The sequence below is a fragment of the Dipodomys spectabilis genome, unplaced genomic scaffold (assembly GCF_019054845.1).
Source record: "Dipodomys spectabilis isolate Male_0828 unplaced genomic scaffold, ASM1905484v1 ptg000138l, whole genome shotgun sequence".
Taxonomy (NCBI): domain Eukaryota; kingdom Metazoa; phylum Chordata; class Mammalia; order Rodentia; family Heteromyidae; genus Dipodomys; species Dipodomys spectabilis.
Genome location: NW_024870815.1, coordinates 13,545,345 through 13,559,639, shown reverse-complemented (window position 1 = coordinate 13,559,639; position 14,295 = coordinate 13,545,345). Strand labels below are relative to the sequence as shown.

The 14,295-nt window shown below is 36.9% G+C and overlaps 1 non-coding gene across 1 annotated transcript; it reads right to left on the bottom strand.

Annotated features, from left to right (window-relative positions):
• Positions 1-7,943: 7,943 nt before the first annotated feature.
• LOC122117040 lies at positions 7,944-8,078 on the bottom strand. Its single transcript, XR_006149063.1, has one exon. It is a non-coding gene; the product is annotated as a small nucleolar RNA SNORA33 (small nucleolar RNA).
• Positions 8,079-14,295: the final 6,217 nt, after the last annotated feature.

Here is a 14,295-nt window from a genome sequence, read left to right as displayed (position 1 = left end):
AATTTGTGCTGTCCTCTTTGGTCTCCTCTATCTGCAATGCCTCTCTAGGAACATCAGGTCTTATGTCATTCTGCAGACTAGTTTCTGATGCACCGAATCTTGTTTCCTTACCCTGTACTATTCTGCTGTACACTTCTATTAAACACAACTAAATATTCTTGCTACTGCCCACATGATGAGCATGGGGTAAAGAAAACATATTGGAAAGAGGAAAACACCTTGATTTAAATTTACACGTCTCTTGAAGGACCTCTATGATGAAAACTTTAAAAACCTGAAAAAGGAAATCAAGGCGGAACTTAGGAAGTGGAAAAACCTCCCATGTTCCTGGATTGGAAGGATCAACATCATGAAAATGGCAATACTTCGAAGGGCTATCCAAAAATTCAATGCAATACCTATCAATATTCCAACCTCATTCTTCAATGAAATAGAAGAAGCAATCCCAAAATTGATATAGAACAATAAAAGACCCCAAATAGCAAAAACGATTCTTAACAGAAAGAACAGTGCTGGAGGAATATCAATACCAAATTTCAAACTCTACTACAGAGCCAGTAATCAAAACAGCTTGGTACTGGCACAAGAACAGACCTGAGTACCAATGGAATAGAACTGAAAACCCTGAAATGAGCCCACCTAATCTTCAATAAGGGAGCTAAAAAATAGAATGGAGGAAAGACAACATCTTCAGTAAATGGTACTGGCAAAATTGATTATTCACCTGTAGAAAACTACAACTACATCCTTATATATCACCCTGCACCAGAATCAACTCCAAATGGATCAAAGACTTCAGAATCAAAGCAGACACCATGAAAACACTACAAGATGGAATAGGAGAAATCCTAGGTCTCCTTGGCACAGGCTGAAATTTCTTACTAGAGACACAGAAACACAACTAATCAAAGAAATGTTGGACAAATGGGATTGCATAAAGCTGCAGGGCTTCTGCATGGCAAAGGACATAGCTAGCAAGATCAATAGAAAGTCCACAGATTGGGAGAAGATCTTCATTAGCCATACAACGGACAAGGGTTTCATATCTAAAATATACTTGAAACTCAAAAAATTAAATCCCCCAACAGCAAATCCTCAAAATAAATAAATAAAGCCCATAAATAAGTGGGCTAAAGACTTAAAGAGAAACTTCTCTGAAGAGGAAATAGGGGAAACGAAGGAGGAGGCTACAATGCTTGATAAGAAATGTACTCATTATCTTGCCCATTTAATTGTAACCCCTCTGTACAGTATTTTCACAATAAAAAAAGAAATATTCTCATTACCTTGCTCATGTAAAAAAAAAAAGAATGGCCAATAGACACATGAAGAAATGCTCAACCTCTCTGGCCATAAAAGAAATGCACCCCAGTTAGAATGGCTATAATCAAGAACTCTAATAACAACAGATGCTGGAGGGGATGTGGACAGAAGGGAACCCTACTGCATTGTTGGTGGGAGTGTAAACTTGTTCAACCACTTTGGAAAGCAGTATGGAGTTTCTTCAAAGGACTCTACATAAAGCTCCCCTATGATCCAGCAATTCCATTTTTGGGCATTTACCCAAATGATCACAAACAAGGTCATATTAAAGCTACCAGCACAACTATGCTTATCACAGCATTATTCACCATAGCTAAGATATGGAACCAACCCAGATGCCCTTCAGTAGATGAATGGTTCAAGAAAATGTATGAGATACACACAAACACATACACATACACACACACACACACACACACACACACACACACACACACACACACACTGGAATTCTATGCCTCTTCCAGAAAGAATGACACAGCCTCATTTGACAGGAAATGAAAAGACTTGGAAAAAATTATATTAAGTGAAGTAAGCCAGGCCCAAAGAAGCATGGGTCCCGGGCTGAGAAGGTGGCTCAGTAGTAGAGCGCTTGCCTTGCATGCCTGAGGCCCTCGGTTCGATTCCTCAGCACCACCTAAGCAAAAAGAAAAAAGGGTGAAGTGGCGTTGTGGCTCAAGTGATAGAGCGCTAGCCTTGAGCTGAAGAGCTGAGGGACAACGCCCAAGCCCAGAGTTCAGGCCCCATGAATGGACCCCCCTCCAAAAAAAAGAAACATAGGTCCCATGGTTTCTCTTATTTGCAATAAGTAGTACATGTGTAGGACAAGCAGAAAAGGTCAAAAGCTATGTACATATGAACAAGATGATGTTAAGCGAAATATACCCCAAGATAGGGGCACAAATATCTTTTTTCTTCTTGGTATTGTTTCTAATGTGTTCGTAATGTACCATGTGATATTTTTGTTGCTTTGTATGTTCCTCCCCTACTGTATAACCCTATTTTCACTGTATTTGATGTCGGTGTCCTGCATCTTGTATATACACTTCTCCAATTCCGGGAGGGGAAGGGAAAAAACAAAATGGATACATGTTGACCCATTGTAACAATGAGATGTACAAAACATTATCTTGAAAACAAAGTTTACAATTTTGGCAGGGGGTAGTTGTGGAGGTAGGAGGGAAGGGATGGTAGGGGAAAACAAAGGAGGAGCCAACAATGCTCAATAGAAAATGTACTCATTACCTTGCTCATGTAACTGTAACTCCTCTATACAACATTTTTACAATAAAAATGCACACAAAATTACACTTCTCTATTTATATATATATATATATATATATATATATGTATATATATATATATATATATATATATATATATGAAGGTATATACACCCTTGTTCCACCAATGTAATAAATTTTTTCTCAGGACACATACAATACAACTTATTATGTTAAAATAGTTACTCAACCCATAAATAAGTTATACAGGCCATATTTTTGCCTGTATGAGATAATACAATTTTCCCCGAATCTCTAGTTGCGTAGTAATTTAAAAAATATTAAACAACTCTTGATTTAGTTAAAAACAAGTTGATTACAGACTCTTTTAAAAAATCAGTGAAAATGAAAATGCTTAAATTTCTGTGTCGCAACTAAGACTTTATCCATTATAACAGAAATTTTCTCTGCCTTTGTGGGCATCCAAGTCCTCGTTGCAATACATTTATTACAAGCATTTAATCACTTGCTTTCTCCTTTAAGAATATAAATCTTCAAAATAAAGCAATGGCATGAGCAGGCTGAGATCAGTCAAAAAAAAAGTCAGGAATGGCATGAGCAGGCTGAGAATACTCAAAGAGAACTACAGGAATTGCGAGAACGAAAGGAAGCTAATCAAAGAGTAACAGGAATTGAGAGAGCAGGGTGAGAATACACAAAGATCACTAAAGGCATTCATGGAATCCATAAACAGAGAGCTGAAAGAACTCAGGGAGTCCACAAAGGGAATGCTGAGTGAAACCCAACGGGATGGAATGGGAGTACAAGGAAACCATAACCAATCAACTAAGTGATTTGAGAATAAACACTGAACACCAAATTAAGGAAGTAAAGAAGTTCATAAAAGATCTAAAACAAAGCTCTAACAAAGAATTTGAAGCCATCAAAGCCAACCAACTAGAAGGAAAAGAAATAAAAAAGAAAGTAGAAAGTCTTGACAGTAGGTTAGACCATGCAGAAGATCAAATTTCGGGGATTGAAGACAGCCTAGATATTATAGAGAAAGAACATACAACCATCCAAGACAAATCCAAGAAATATGATAGATCTATTCAACACTTGAAAGACACCATCAGAAGGCCTAATCTGAGGATAATGAGTATAGAAGAAAACTAGAGACAGAAGTTAATGGTCTAGGAAATTTGTTTAACAAGATCCTAGCAAAGAACTTCCCAAACGTGCAAAAGATAGGCCTATTCAGATACAAGAATCTTTTAGAACTCCAAATAGACCAGACCAGAATAGGACATCCCACCGTCACATTATAATCCACACAGGATCAATTCAGACCAAGGAAAAGATCCTTAAAGCTGTCAAGGAGGAAAGATCAATCACCTATGAAGGGAAACCAATTACAATCACCTCAGATTTCTCAGCAGAGACAATCAAAGCAAGAAGAGCCTGGAATGATGTATGCCATGCCCTAAAGACTAACAACTATCAATCAAGAATTCTGTACCAGACAAACTCTCTTTCATAACCGACGGTCAAATAAAAACCTTCCATAGCAAAGAAAAATTGAAACAATATAGCTCCACCAAACCAGCCCTACAAAAGATTCTTAAAGATGTCCTACATATACAAAACCAACAAGACCACAATAAAGGCCAAGAAACCACACCCAAACTGAGAATCCAAGAACCATAGGAAGAACTCAGTTGCCACAGCCCCCAAGAAGGTGGATAAAATGGCCGGAACTCTCAAATACCTCTCAGTCCTATCTCTCAACATCAAGGGACTTAACTCTCCAATTAAGCGACATAGACTGTCTAGTTGGATTAAAAAGTAGATCCTTCTATCTGCTGCCTTAAAAAGTCACATCTTGCCCATAAAAGCAAACACATTTTCAACGTGAAAGGCTGGAACAAAATCTACCAAGCAAATGGCCCCCATAAACAGGCGGGAGTTGCAATCCTAATATCAGATAAAATAGACTTCAAATTAAAATTTGTGAGAAGAGATAAAGAAGGTCGCTACATACTAATTAGGGGATATCTCCTTCAGGAGGATATTACAATTCTAAATATCTATTTGCCAAACAACAGAGCACCCAAATTTATCTAAGAAACACTACTTTCCCTCAAATCCCACATAGATCCAAAGACATTAATTGTTGGGGACTTTAACACACTACCTTCCCCACTAGATAGATCAACTCAGCAAAAACTCAACAGAGAAACCGCAGATCTAAATAACTACATAGATCAACTAGATTTAACAGATATCTACCAAATATTTCACACAACAGCATCAGAATACACATTCTTCTCAGCAGCACATGGAACATTTTCCAAAATAGGCCACATTTTAGGCCACAAAGCAAGCGTCCAAATTCAGAAACATTGGAGATATAACTTGCATTCTCTCAGACCACAAGGGAATAAAATTAGAACTCAACAACAAAAGCCACCAAAGAAAGTCCAGCATCACATGGAGGATGAACAACACACTGCTGACTCACCAGTGGGTCATGGAAGAGATTAGAAAGGAAATTCAAATGTTCATGATATTCAACAAAAGTGAACACACAACTTACCAGCTCCTCTGGGATACAGCAAAGGCAGTACTCAGGGGCAAGTTTATAGCTCTGAGTTCCTACATTAACAAATTGAAGAGATCTGAAACCAACAATTTAATGAGACATCTGAGCCTCTTTGAAAAAGAGCAGCAAGATAAACCCCAATCCAGTATACAGAAAGAAATAATTAAAATTAAATCAGAATTAAATGAATTAGAATCCAAAAAAAAATCATAGAAAGAGTCAACAAAACAAAGAGTTGGTTCTTCGAAAAAATTAACAAAATTGATAGACCCTTAGCAAGTCTTATCAGAAAAAGAAGAGAATACACCCAAATAAATAAACTCAGAGATAAGAATGGAAACATCACCACAGAAACAACCAAGATTCAGAACATTATAAGGGAATATTTCTCAAAACTTTATGCTAAAAAGTTTGAGAACTTGGCAGAAATGGACCTTTTCCTAGAGAATATCGACATGCTGAAACTAAACCAAGATGAGTTAAACCATCTTAACAGGCCCATATCAAGCATTGAAATAGAAACAGCAATAAGAGACCTCCCATCTAAGAAAAGACCAGGACCAGATGGTTTTACAGCAGAATTCTATAAGGCCTTCAAAGCAAAGCTCACACCGATACTCCAACTCTTCAATGAAATTTAAAGAGAAAGTTCACTACCGAACTCATTCTATGAAGCCATCATAACCCTCATCCCAAAACCAGGCAGGGACTCATCAAAGAAAGAGAACTATAGACCCATTTCTTTGATGAACATTGATGCAAAACTTCTCAACAAAATTTTGGCCAATCGACTTCAACAATTCATCCAAAAAATCATACACCATGATCAAACAGGATTCATTTCAGGGATGCAAAGCTGGTTCAACATACGCAAATCAATTAATATTATTCATCACATCAACAGGAGCAAGAATAAGAACCACATGGTTATCTCAATAGATGCAGAAAAAGCATTTGACAAGATCCAACACCTCTGCATGATGAAGGTTTTGGAAAAATAGGTATCCATGGAACATTCCTCAATACAATAAAGGCTGTATTATACTTAATGGTGAAAAACTAAAGCCAGCATTATACTTAATGGTGAAAAACTAACGCCATTTCCTCTTAACTCAGGAATGAGACAAGGATGTCCACTCTCTCCACTTCTCTTCAATCTAGTATTAGAATGCCTAACTACAGCAATAAGACAAGATGCAAACATAAAGGGGATCCAAATAGGGAAAGAAGAAGTAAAACTCTCCCTCTTTGCAGATGACATGATCTTGTATTTAAAGAATCCCATAGACTCCACTCCCAAATTACTCAAAACTTTGATTCAAAACTTTGGCAAAGTAGCAGAGTATAAAATTAACCCTCAAAAATAATGGCTTTTCTGTATGCCAACAATGAGAAAAGTGTGGCTGAAATTAGGAAAGCAACTCCATTCGTAATAGCCTGACAAAAAATAAAATACCTAGAAATTAACTTAACCAAAGAAATGAAGGACCTCTATGATGAAAACTTTAAAAACTTGAAAAAGGAAATCAAAACAGAACTTAGAAAGTGGCAAAAACTCCAATGCTCCTGGATTGAAAGGTTCAACATCGTGAAAATGGCAATACTGCCAAAGGCTATCTACAAATTCAATATGATACCTATCAATATTCCAACCTCATTCTTTAAGGAAATAGAAGAGGCATTCAAAAATTCATATGGAACAATAAAAGACCCTGAATAGCAAAAACAATCCTCAACAGAAAGAACACTGCTGGAGGAATATCAACACCAAATTTCAAACTCTACTATAAAGCCATAGTAATCAAAACAGCTTGGTATTGGCATAAGAACAGACCTCAGGACCAATGGAATAGAATTGAAAACCCAGAAATGAACCTACAGACCTATAGCCATCTAATCTTCGATAAGGGAGCTAAAACAATAGAATGGAAGACAGACAGCCTCTTCAGTAAATGGTGCTGGCAAAACTGGTTAACTACTTGTAGAAAACTAAAGCTAGATCCTTATATATCACACTGCACCAAATGGATCAAAGACCTCACAGTCAAAGCAGACACCCTGAAAACATTGCAGGATGGAATAGGAGAAACCCTAGGTCTCCTTGGCACAGGCTGAAATTTTCTTAATAGAGACTCAGAAACACAACAAATCAAAGAAACAAATGGACAAATAGGATTGCATGAAATTGCAGAGCTTCTGCATGGCAAAGGACATAGCTAGCAAGATCAATAGAAAGCCCATGGATTGGGAGAAGATCTTCACTAGCCAACAACGGACAAGGTCTCATATCTAAAATATACCTGGAACTCAAAAAATTAAATCTCCCAACAACAAATCTTCAAAGAAACAAGTGCCCAATAAATAAGTGGGCTAAAGACTTAAAGAGAAACTTCTCTGATGAGGAAAGAAGGATGGCCAGTAGACACATGAAGAAATGCTCAACCTCTCTATCCATAAAAGAAATGCAAATCAAAACAACATTGAGATAACACCTCACCCCAGGTAGAATGGATATAATCAAGAACTCTAATAACAACAGAAGCTGGAGGGGATGTGGACAGAAGGGAACCTTATTGTATTGTTGGTGGGAGTGTAAACTTGTTCAACCACGCCAAAGTTGTAAAGTTCATTTTTGACATAATATCTTGTACATCTCATTGGTGCAATAGGTCCACTTGTATCCCTATTTAAACAATTTGTTTTTTTCCTTCTCCTCCACAAATTATACCAACATCAAATACAGTGAAAGCAGGGGTTATACCGTGAGGGAAGGACATACAAAGCAACAATTTTTTTTTTTTAGCCATTCTCAGGGACCTTAATGACTTTGATTGTAATTAAGGCTCATATCATGGCACTATTATTGCCAGCTTCATCTAAATCTCTGCATATACACAGTTGTTTAGATAAGCAAAGTCACTGTCTGGCTTGCAAAGAAATATCTCATAAATATGTTAGACACAATAGCAAGAAAGAAAAACATTTAAATCCTTAGTTGGGGTTCATTTCACTTAACATCAACTTATCTGACCATTCTGCTTGTCTCAGACATATACTAGTTATTGCAAATAAGGAAAACCATGGGGCCTATATTTTGGGGGGCCTGGTTTACTTAATTTAATGTAATTTTTTCCAAGTCTTTCCATTTCTTAACAAATAGGGCAATGTCATTCGTTCTGATGGAGGCATAGAATTTCATTTTGTATATGTACCACATTTTCTTGATTCATTCATCTACTGAGGGGCATCTGGGTTGGTTCCATACCTTAGCTGTGGTAAATAATGCTGCAATAAACATAGTTGTGCTGGTAGCTTTAGTGTGGTCTTGTTTGTGATCATTTGGGTAAATGCCCAAAACGGTTTGCTGGGTCATAAGGGAGCTCTATGTGGAGTCCTTTGAAGAAACTCCATATTGCTTTCCAAAGTGGTTGAACAAGCTTAGACTCCTACCTACAATGCAGTAAGATTCTCTTCTGTCCACATCCCCTCGAGCAGCTGTTGTTATTAGAGTTCTTGATTATAGCCATTCTAACTAGGGTGAGGTGGTATCTCAATGTTGTTTTTATTTGCATTTCTTTTATGGCTAGGGACAGAAAGAACAGAGCTGGAGGAATATCAATACCAAATTTCAAACTACTACAAAGCCATATAATCAAAACAGCTTGGTACTGGCACAAGAACAGACCTCAGCATCAATCGAATAGAATTGAAAACCCAGAAATGAACCTACAGACCTATAGCCATCTAATCATCGATAAGGGAGCTAAAAAAATAGAATGGAAGAAAGACAGCCTCTTCAGTAAATGTTGCTGGCAAAATTGGTTAACTACTTGTAGAAAACTAAAGCTAGGACCTTATATATCACCATGTACCATAATCAGCTCCAAAATGGATCAAAGACCTTGGAGTCAAAGCAGACACTGAAAACATTACAGGATGAAATAGGAGAAACCCTAGTTCTCCTTGGCACAGGCTGAAATTTTCTTAATAAAGACCCATAAACACAACAAATCAAAGAAACAAATGGACAAATGGGATTGCATGAAATTGCAGAGCTTCTGCATGGCAAAGGACATAGCTAGCAAGATCAATAGAAAGCCCACTGATTGAGAAATCTTCACTAGCCAACAACGGACAAGGGTCTCATATCTAAAATATACCTGGAACTCAAAAAATTAAATCCCCCCAACAGTAAATCCTCAAGGAAACAACTGCCCAATAAATAAGTGGGCTAAAGACTTAAGAGAAACTTCTCTGAAGAGGAAAGAAGGATGGACAATAGACAGACACATGCAGAAATTATAATTCTTTAGAGTTGCCTCTCACATTTACAAAAGACTGAAATTAGAATATTTGGCTTTTCCTTACTATTGTGTCAGAGTTGGCCATGAACCAGCTCCGTCATTCTGCTACTGCTGGATGCATCTAGATTAGACAGACCAGCAAATCTCCACTGTCCCGAATGTCCCTGATTAGAAATTAGGAACATTTCATTGCTTTGCTACTGTGAAAAGTTGATGCAAATTTTGATCATCTTTTGAATGGAGTCAAGTTTATTCTCAAGGAAACTTCCAGCTTTCAGATTTGGTCACAGTGTCCTAAAAGACACTTGTGGTGCACTTTCAGATTGTGTACTTGGACCCTATACCACTTAGACAGACTGAATTTTATGATGGGGTCTAGAACCTTCACAGTCTGCCATCGTTTTGGGCAAACAAAAATTTTCACATTCTGAGATTTAGCCTGAGAAGAAGTAGATTTTCTGGGGGAGGTGGAAAGTCTATCTGTGGTTAGCAAATGTGGTAAGGTCTTTAACGTGAGAGTTTTAACAAGTGAGCAAGAGATGACCATTGAACAAGGACCTGAGAGAGACTTCGGGGTGGATTTCAATCAGACAACCATAATGAACTCTTTTTTCTTAATCTTACAGTACTTAGAAGCAGATGTTCCCTAAAGACTGCTCATAATGCAAAGATCAACAGCTTCAGTTACTCAGTTAACATTTCTTCATTTAGAGAAGTTAAAGATGGATTGTCCTTATCTTTATTAAAGTAGCTGCATTTTTCTAGACAAATTGAGCACAAAAGTATTTACCCTTTTCACAACTGCTGTCCTTTTGCTCTTCTACAGAGTTCAGTCTTTGTGTGGTACATTCTACGTATTTGGTACATGTATGGGCAAACAGGAAAAATGAACTGTCCTAAAACTTCCTCTCCTATTACTGCAACCACAGATATTACTGTGATCCTCATTGCTTTAATGTGAGGTAACTGTAATTGTACCAGGCAATTTTCACGCTTTGCAACATAAATTAAGTTTATTCCATGTAGCCTAATGACTCATTTCTTGTTATGGCTAGGTAATATTCCACTGTAAGTATGTTATATAGATTATTCATTCACCTATTGAAGGCTATTGTTATGTCCACATTTTGAAAAGTAGAGAATTACTGGGAACATTCATATGTAAGTTTTTGTGTGGCTGTGGAATATGAATGTAAAATAGGGCCTAGCAGGAGATCAGCTAGAGGGGGACAGGGAAAATAGGAACGGATACTGCTGAGTGAAGAAATTGAAGGGTATTAAATACACATGCATACTCATACATATGTATGGTCATATATTCATATAGATATATTCATATACACACACAAATGTTGCTTGATAAAAGAGGTTAGGAGAAAGGCAAGGATTGGAGTATAGTAAAGTGAACAAATAAATTTATTCCAAGTGCATTATGTGTAAATGGAAATATCACAATGAAATTCCCCCATATTATAAGTGCTTGCTAATTCAAAAAAATTAGTGATTGTGAGTTGGATAGGAATTTGGTTTTCTGTCAGATTTGCTTTTTAATGTTGTTATTTGTAACAGATCATTTCCAAAATATTAATATAGTGACAGAGAAAACAAGTCAGATATTCGTTGTTTTTCTTGATACTAGTTGTCATTTTTGAATGCATTACTAATTGTCTCAGCTTGGGGTTTTATTTGGAACTGTGTGTGTTTCTACATAACAAATGGGATCACGATTTTTCTGGAGAACAATGCATACCTAACCCATCCGTATGCACAGATGGATATTCTGTGTTTGCTCCATGGTGCTGTACAAAAAAATAAAACCCTTTGCTAGAGAAACTTAGGCCATCATGATATCCCACCTCATCTTATTATTTTAATAATCTTATTTTCCTAGTTTATAACTCTGATTTCCAGGCCTATAAAAGTTTGCTTTGTTGTTTTGGTGGTGGTTGTGGGGCTTGAACTCAGGGTCTGGGTACTGTCCCCTATCTCTTTTGCTTAAGACTATTGCTCTACCACTTCGAGCCACAGCTCTACTTCCAGTTTTCTGGTGGTTAATTGGAGATAAGAGTCTCACAGACTTTCCTGCCTGTGCTGGCTACGAACAACAATTCTCAGACCTTAGCCTCCTGAGTAGCTAGGATGACAGGTGTGGCTAAAATGTTATTTTTAAAAGTAAATGCTACTTCTGGTGTTAGATCTAAAGAGTACATATATTTTATCATAAAGGTTTTCTTCTATATTTTTTTCTTAAGTTTTCTATAATTATATACTTTTTGTTCTTTTGGCTGTTCATGAGGCTTGAACTCTGCGCCTGATTGCTGTCCCTGAGCCCTTTTTGTTCAAGGCTAGTACTCTACCACTTGGAGCCACAGTGCCACATCTGGTTTTCTGGTGATTAAGTGGAGATAAGAATCTCATGGACTTTTCTGCCTAAGCTAGTTTTGAACCACACTTCTCAGATCTCAGTCTCCTAAGTAGCGAGGATTACAGGCATGAACACCAATGCCCAGCTATTCATATATTTTAGTCATTGAATTATCCCAAAGTTTCATTCCTATCTGTCTTCAACTTTGTCTTTTTTCTTCTTTTCCTTTGATTTCTCTGGAACCTAATCTGCTGTTGTTATATTAACTATTTTGTCATCTCTGATATCTATCTTGTCTTTGGGAACCTTTAACTTTATTATTTGTGTGGCCTCTATTACTATCTCATGACAGCAAAGTAACTCACACAAAATTAATGGGTATTTATTTGAATAAAACATTAAAAGTGTGAAGTTCTATTTTTGTGAAAATTTCTTATAATTTTACTTAAAGATATGGCTAAAATATGCTTATACCCATTGGGGACTGTGGGTCATGTTGTTTATGGTAATATCTCAAAATCAAATTGGCATGGATATTTGTTTCTTATGTTCATCATTCTAAGTGGACATGTATTTATCTACCTGGATCTCTATATCTTATATAGTTTGTAAATGAAGATATTTTCTTATTAGCAATATACATGTAGCCAAGTAGTAAGCATTGGTAAATTTGTCCCCACTGTTCCAGTTTATCCTACAGTAAAATCAGAATCAGGAAAAATCCCACAGTTCAAGAAGTTTCCTGTATCTGATAGGGAAATGTTTGCATAACCTATAAAAGCATCTCCTTCAAAAAAACATGTGGCAGCTCAATGCTGGTTGCTTGTGCTTGTAATTCTAACTACTCAGGAGGCTGAAGGATTATAATTCACAGCCAAACCAGCCAGAAAAATCCTCTAGCCCATATATCCGAGATAACCAGTAAAAGATGGGCTAGGAGCATCACTCATGGATTGGAGAAAAGCAAGCAAGCCAAGTGAGCAGAAGGCCTGAGTTCAAATCTCTCTGCATTGGCAAAACAAACAGCAACAGAAAAACCTGTTTACAGATATTCAAATTGTCATCATTTTGTAAATCCATCACACACATAAAGATATTTACACATAGTCATTCAATTTCTTTGCTTTAAAAGTCTCCATTGAGGTTGGTGACTCATAATTATAATTGTAGTTACTCAGAAGGCTGAATAGTGGAGGAAACTAAGATGTGGAGAATACAGTTAAAAGTCTGTCAGGAACATAGTGGAAATTCCATGACCAATTCAGCAGCACAAAAGTTGAAATAGAAATTTGGCTTAAGAACAAGAATGCTAGCTGTGAGTAAGCAAGCTTGAGAGGGTATGAAGCCCTAGGTTCAAGCCCTAGGATTGGTGTGTGCGCACGCGTGCGCGCACACACACACACACACACACACACACACACACACACATACACACACACACACACAGGGATTTCATTTTATGCTGTTTATGGAGAAAAGAAACAAAGTTAACGTCTGTCCTTTCATTTTTAAGGGCTCTATCATTCATTCTAATTGATTTATATATTTTTTTCGCAGGTTAATTTTAGATGCCTAAATTAAATTACTTTTAGGTGGCCAAATTAGATCATAAACATTCATATGAGACCTTTTGTAGTTTTGAAAGTGAACTTTCAGAGCTCTAAGTACATAATTTAAAATATAAATTCAATAATATTAGGGAAAGAATAGCAAATATACTTGTCAACCCTATTTCTTTATATTATTTGCTGATTATTTACTGAGTGTAGGGAAAAAAATAACTTCAGAAAACATGCTGTAATCTCTCCATATTTATGAATGAGAAACAGGCAGAAGATTAAGAACATATAGAAAGCAATGTACTTGGAACTTCCCTGCTAACAAGGTAAGAGCATTTGACTTCAACACAGAACCAGGACTTTGGAGCCAGTACTAAGCGGATTCCAACAGGATGTCTACTGAGAATCTTTTTAGTGACTGAGTTGACTTGCAAATCACTTTTAAAGGCTTGAAAAGAGAACGTGCCTTTGTTTACAATGGGCAAATGCTTTGAGTGAAGTTTCTTTCTATCTTCAAGACTGAGGAAGGTGCCTCCAGGATGGAAGTGTTTTGGAGCACCTGTGGGACAGTTACCAGAAGCTTCCTTCCTATCTTCAGTAGAGGAGTTAGCATCCGGGATCCACTCCTGTATGTTCAAACATACACTATCATTACCTTCCCTGTGATAGACACTGTACTTTTTACACTAGATCTACTTTTGGCTTCATATATTTTTGTGCTTATACTAATCTAAAAATGGGGGAGATACCTTAAACATTTTACAGTAAGAATTCAAAACACACATCCTAATTTTTACCCTATGTAAATATGAGACTAGAACTGAATTGCCAAATGTAAGTTTGAGAAGCATTGAGGTATGTGTAATACATGGAAACCTAGGCATGAAGTGAAATCATCATTGATTACTCATTATGATGT